At 44.8% G+C, this 5,846-nt stretch overlaps 1 long non-coding RNA gene across 2 annotated transcripts; it reads right to left on the bottom strand.

Moving 5' to 3' along the window:
• LOC309351608 lies at positions 1 to 3,581 on the bottom strand. Of its 2 annotated transcripts, none has more exons than XR_014160926.1 (3): positions 3,254 to 3,581; positions 1,773 to 2,635; positions 1 to 623 (listed from the first exon to the last, which is right to left on the bottom strand). It is a non-coding gene; the product is annotated as an uncharacterized lncRNA (long non-coding RNA). The 2 variants fall into 2 exon arrangements; XR_014160927.1 differs by lacking the exon at positions 1 to 623 and adding an exon at positions 1,469 to 1,554.
• Between the last annotated feature and the right edge of the window lie 2,265 nt (positions 3,582 to 5,846).

Below are 5,846 nucleotides of genomic sequence, written 5' to 3'. Positions count from 1 at the left end.
TAAAAATGCAAGGCAAACTTTATTTCTGTAAAACAAAATTATACTTGTCTTCTCCATACAGTGGTAATTGAGAATAGTTCCAAAGTCCCTATTTCGGCTTCTTAGTTTTTGTAATCCAAATGGTTTGAAAGTTAAGTCCCAAATATGCTGGAGTTCCAGTCCTTAAGTCTTTCTAGGCAGGTAAGCTGGTGGCACTGAGGCTGGTTCTGAAGCTGTCCAAGGATCTCTTCTGCTTTGGGGATTTCCCCCTCAAAATACTGAGAGAGTTCTCCTGCTTGCTCCACTTATATGCCTCCCAAAATCTGGGTGCTGTCTTTCTTCAACAGATTTTTTTCCACCCTCATTCAAGGTCTTCTATAATTATGTCCTCCGGAAGAGAATGAAAAAGAGAGATTGAATTAACAGCCTCTCTCAACTAATCCTGCCAAACAATACCCAAACCCAAAGGGTTCAACCATCTCAGCTTTTGTAGCTGGAGTCAGTCAGGGCTCTGCCTACTGAGGCGAAGTAAAAAGGGCCAGCAAGGCACAGAAAATACAGCAAGAAGGCCTGGGAGATTTTTCTCAGGAATGAACCATAGAGCTACTAAGTGAAAAGTCCCCAAGGTGTGGAGATTCGTTTACCTTCCTCAGGTGCTGGACGAACACGGGACCGGTGTCGGGCCATTGCCTTCTGCAGAGGAAAGAGAAAGCTGGATGAGACGCCTTTGGTAAAACTACAAAACCCACCATTGACGGGTGCAAGGGATGCATCTGTCAAAACTAAGGATGACATGCTTTTGGATAATATTTTTTATTTAAATTTCTAATAAAAAAATTAATGAAATAAAAAGAAAAAGAAAATAGCAACAACCAAGGCTGTAGCTAAGGGGTGGTGAGGTGGGCCCCTGCCAGGGGCACAGGCGAGGGGGGGCGTAAAATGGGCGTCAGCCATTGCTCCCTGCCCACAGCCCGGTCAAGGCGACGAAGGGGGCGCGCTTCTGATCGCCTCAATCGCGGTGTAGCTGGCGCACAGGAAAGCTGATAGCCGCCACACACGTCCATTTGTGATCCTTTTATTTCTTTAAACCAGATGGGGTATGTGTTAAGTCCTTGCAGACTTTAAATAATAAAAATAAAATTATTAATAATAAGAAGTTCCCCTCCCCTCTTCTCTCCATTTTTAATCACGGCAGGACATTCAAATTTCATCCCTCCATCTCGATAGTCTCATTCAGATTGCAGCTGACTGTCCACATTTCCTCTGGAGGCGCCTTTAATTTTGATCCAATATCTCAAGAGGTGAAGGAGCTTTGCCTCTTGCAATGGCAGCCGTGGAGCCTGCCTCAGCGGCGCAGGGCTTGAGACCAGCAGGAGCAGGCACAAAGACGTCCACAGGTGCCTTGTCCCCCGACTGCCTCCAAGGGTTTTTAGAGGGTTTTACAACCTCAGGTAACCCCCTCCTCAGGTAACCTCAGGTAAAACCCTCCGTCTGAGTCTGGTCCCAGAAGGGAGAGACGTCGCCATGGCAGAGACCAGAACCGGAAGCCCTACAGATCTTCAATAATGATGTCCTCTGGAAGAGAACGGAAATGAGAGGCTGAATTAACAGCCTCTCTCAAGAAAGCCCTCTAAACATTGCCCAAATCCAAGGGTTCAGCCACCACAGCTTTTGTAGCTGGAGTCAGTCAGGGCCCTGCCTACTGGGGCGAAGTGAAAAAGGCCAGCAAGGCACAGCAAATAGGCCTGGGAGGTCTTTCTCGGGCATGAACCAGGGTGTGGAGATTTGTTTACCTTCTTCAGGAGCTGGCTGAATACGGGACCGGTGTCGTTGGGCTATTGCCTTCTGCAGAGGAAAGAAAAAGCTGGATCACATGCGTTTTGTGACACTACAAAACCCACCATTGACGGGTGCAAGGGAGCCCACAAGGAGGCCCAAGCCAGGAAAGAGTGGCCTCCCTCAGGCTTGGGCCCAATCCCTTGCCCCAGAGGACAATCCATGGGCCCTGCAGCCTCCTGGGCAGAGGTGGAAGGACAGCACCAGGGAAGAGGGCAGGTCATGCCTCTGGCATCATCCTGACACCCCAAGAACCCATGCCACTGCAGAATTGGGGGCAAAGACCACAGTCAGCGGGCAGAGGGTCTGGGGGATCCAGTCCCTCCTTTTTTGTTTCCCCCAGTACTAACCTCAAGTTCCAGGAAGATCTGGGATAACTTTGTCACAACTGCAACAAGAGAAGGACATGGGGACAGGTTAGTTCGTCCCTTTGCAGCTTCCAAGATTGTTGCAATAATCTTCTCCTCGATTCCCCTGCTTCTACACTCCTCCTACAGGGGTGGCAAACCCCAGGCCTTGGGGGACAGTCTTGGCCTGCAGCCCCTCGAATGAGGCTCATAAGAGAATGTGGCCCTCTAGCCGTGGGTCAGAGCCAGCAGTCTGGCTCTTTTGGTTTTTTTCTTACCAGCTTCTCCTACCCCCCAAATCCTATCCTATACCCTGAGCTGCCCCCTAGCCTATTCCTGCCTTGCCCTTCCCAAAATGGTGTCTGTGGGGGGGGTGTACTTCCTCACCTGGTGTCACAGGAGGCTCCTTGTTCTGCAGCGGGGCCACTTTATTGCTCTTTTTGAGCTTCATGAAGCTTCTCATTCGCCTGAGCCTAGAAGAGATGATGCAGAACAGAAATACGTTTAGCCTAATAGAGAATTGCCAGCACATCCCTCCCAATTCCTTCCCTCCTTCTGCAGTTGAATGAACTGTAGGACTTCATAACAGCTGCAAAGAGGCAGCCAAGAGCATTCAGGGCTTGGAGAGAAAGGAGGTACCAGCTCCTGCCATTCCAGGACCTAGAGAGCCTGGCTACCCTAGTTCAGGCCCTGATTGCTTCAAGACTGGATTACTGCCATGCACTGTATGTGGGGTTTCCCTTGTGCTTGGAAGCTGCAGCGTGACTGCCGACAGGAGCAAGGCCTCGTCAACATACATTGTTTTACCTTGTAAAAAGCTTCACTGACAACCTTTCAGTGTATGGCCAGTAACTCCCATATACAAACCCCTTTAAGAGGGGACCCTGGAATCGCCACCACGGGGGTGTCACCACTTCAGCCCCCCCCCCCATTTAGGGAAGATAGACTCAAGGATTCTGCGGGCAGAGCAGCTGTCCCATGCAGGGACCGAGCCTGCAACCTTGGCATTATCAGCACCACGTGATAATGAACCTACGGGAATCGTTCTGGGAAGAAGGGGCAAGGAATAGGATGGGGCCCCACGAACTTACCATTCTGTCCCGCGAAGGACAAGTCCGCTGATCCTGCCTTCCTCCTGAGTCTCTAGAATTGACCGCAATGTTGCTGCTGCCTCCGCCTTCTATTAAAACAGTTCCTGCCTCCCTCAAAAACCAAAAACCAAAGCCTCTCCAAAATCTCCTTCTGCACTCCCACCTCTCTCTCTATCTCTCCTCACAAACCCACAATGGACACCTGTAGTTGGTGGCTTTTAAAGGGGAAGCAAGACATGTCACAAAGGAGGGCAGGTCATTGTTCCCATGGCAACCCCCCACCTGGACCCTGGGCCAAACTTGCCCCCCCCCCCGATGTTTCTTCAGAACTTTGCTGATCTTCTCTTTAGGAGTTCATGTTTTTATATCAGATCATTCTTCATTCAGCCCCATTTCTAAAAGGGAGACAATCCCAACATCCCTTGAAATTTCTGCTTGGTTAAAGGGTGGGCAATTTCAAAAGTCTTTATAGGGGCTTGCACCCTTGTTCTGGGTATCTCCAACCTCCTTGCAAGGAGGGGGAGGGAACTCTGTTGCAACAGAAAAATAAAGATCTCCCTTGCTTTCGGTGGATCTTGCCTCCATCCATTCATCTCTGACCGATCATGGACTTAGGGGAGACAGTCTCTTGGGAAGTTGGGCAGCAAAAGCCAACCCCCCCTTTTTTCTATAACACTGTGGAAACATTCCTCTCTCGGCATCTGGGCTTCCAGTATCGCTTTATGAAGCAGAGGGGAAATAACAGGCAGGGATGTTCGTGAGCCTGCCTGGTGCCTGAGGTCCATCGATATTTTTCTAATAAATGCAATCAGAGCTGCATCGGCAGTTGGTACATCCAGGAGGCTGGGGAAGAGACTTGCCACCATTGCCTTCTCTGACATTTGATTTTGCTGCTGTCAGCCTCTTTTGGTGTAAGGATATGGGCACCAGCTGTATGTCCATCTGCACATCTTCTCTGAACTGAACCAGACTGCTTGGAGTGCAGTAAGAGCAGTACCAGATACTTCTTTGTCAGCCAACTCTTGTTTTCCTAAATATTTATGTACTTAAGCCTAGATTGTGGTTTGTTTTTGCAATATTGAATTTATTCCGTGTTTGCCAAATTGTTGGTTTTTGTCCTTTTTGGAATTTACTGATGTGTTCTGTATTTTGATGTTTGGAAGACTGTGTCCAATTCTGGGCAACGCAACTTAAGAAGGATGTTGACAATCTGGAATGTGTGCAGATGAGGGTAACCAAGATGATCAAGGGGCTGGAAACCAAGCCTTATGAGGAACAGTTGAAGGAGTTGGGTATGTTTAGCCTGGAAAAGAGGAGACTGAGAGGAGATAGGATAGCCATCTTCAAATATCTCAAGGATTGAGCTGTTGTATTACATTTCTTACCTCATCAACCTTTTTGAGATTCTTATCTGTAATAAGTTTGCCCAGTTCAGTTAGCCCACAGTTTTCACAGAGAGATTCCTTAATCAGGCTTCATCTTCTAGTTCCTCATTATAAAAAATTGAAGTGAGTGGAGATAATATTGGACTTTGCCTTAATTATATCTTTATCAAATCTGCTAGAATGCTAAAGGATGTTTTTCAAGTTTGTGGAAATACATTGCTCCTGTTGAAATGCTGTAATTGTAATATCATGGCTACTTCATAAAAATCTTTTATGAATGGAATTTTATACATAGGTTTAATCAACATTTTCTTAGTAACCCTTGGCTTTTTTTGTCCCAGACAAAAATTTTAAACATTTTTTGCTCATTGTTTGGTAGGACCTGTAATGGTATTTTTAAAAACAAAAATAGGATTTTGGGGAGTATTCTAATTTTTAACACTGACATCCTTCCCATCCATAATATTTTCAGTTTGTTTCATCAACTGAGATCTTATATAATTTTAAGTCATTCATTCATTATGATTATATTCTGATAATGTTTATAAATTTTGCATTACCCATATACCCAATATCTGATTGTGTGTTTATCCATGGAATTTATGATGTTTGGTTATCTTTGTTTGCATAGAATTATTCTTATTAATGCTAAACCATCCATATTTTATAAAATTGATTTTATATCATGTTGAAACATTTATATTTATTTATTTATAAATGGAACATCGATAAGTGTATTTTTTCATTCTATAATTTTTCCAATTCCCTGCTATGTTTCATGTTTCATTGCTTGGGAGTGGGAAGAGTAAAAAAGAGGAACTCAGAAATATATTGTGTAAAACTTTTATTATTTTTAATATAGACCTATACATTATACATATTTATGAATGAAATGGTGGTCTTGTATAGCTGTTGAGAAATATACTGACAAAAGCTTTCTTCCTTCATGCTGTTAAATGAATTCAGCAGAACCGTTAATTGGAATTTGTTTTCACATAATAAGGCACTTGTAAGAGTGGCGCTTTTTTTAGATACACATGTGATAGGTGGCATGGGAAATCTTGGATCTTGATCCTCAAACCACATTAAAAAAAACCACTATTCACTAACACAAAGTACATGCTGTTAGAATGCTTTGGTGATTCATTGCTCTTTTGTTTATCTCCAGTTATTATTATGGTACTAGCTGTACATTTTTTTTTATAAAA

This window comes from Podarcis erhardii (genome assembly GCF_964252035.2).
Source record: "Podarcis erhardii genome assembly, chromosome: 10".
Classification (NCBI taxonomy): Eukaryota; Metazoa; Chordata; class Lepidosauria; order Squamata; family Lacertidae; genus Podarcis; species Podarcis erhardii.
The sequence above is the reverse complement of the archived record's forward strand: the minus strand, read 5'-3'. Positions and strand labels throughout refer to the sequence as shown.